Genomic DNA, 630 nt, shown 5'->3' with positions numbered 1-630 from the left:
ATATACACAAATTGTCTTCAAAGTTTTAGAGCAACATATTTTGAAATGTGAAATATTATTGAAGCAAACTATCTCATACAATTATATATAGTGTCAGAGAGGTTCACTGATAGACACAATTATTGATATCGCAATCAGTATTACGTATCCTGACACATGAGATATTATTATTTTGATTAACGAACCATCTCATGTAGCCATATATAATATGATATAATAAAATTTTTCATGTAATTATATATACTGTCTTAGAGATTCACTATTATGTATGCTTTTGTATATATACTTCTTATATAATAATAGAACAAGCGAAGAAAGTACTACAGCATATGTGAGCTAAATATTTTTTATATTTATTTATGCCACAGAAATCTTGCATGATGGGATGTGACTTTTTATGAATAAATAGTGTTACAGAAGTTTGATTTGACACATACTGATTTGACATTATGAATATTAAAAGCAGATACACTTATACGTCTATGGTCTGTTTGCATAACATTATATTCAATATCACATGCATCTTAATATGATATGGTTTTTGTAATAATAAGTAATATCAGAAAAGTTTGCTGTCATATATTCAACTTTTAATAACATTAAAAGCAAAAGCAACTGGTTTTTGCAATG

The sequence above is a fragment of the Odontomachus brunneus genome, unplaced genomic scaffold (assembly GCF_010583005.1).
Source record: "Odontomachus brunneus isolate Ranch 3 - 2012 unplaced genomic scaffold, Obru_v1 Obru_scaffold_041, whole genome shotgun sequence".
Classification (NCBI taxonomy): Eukaryota; Metazoa; Arthropoda; class Insecta; order Hymenoptera; family Formicidae; genus Odontomachus; species Odontomachus brunneus.
The sequence above is the reverse complement of the archived record's forward strand: the minus strand, read 5'-3'. Positions refer to the sequence as shown.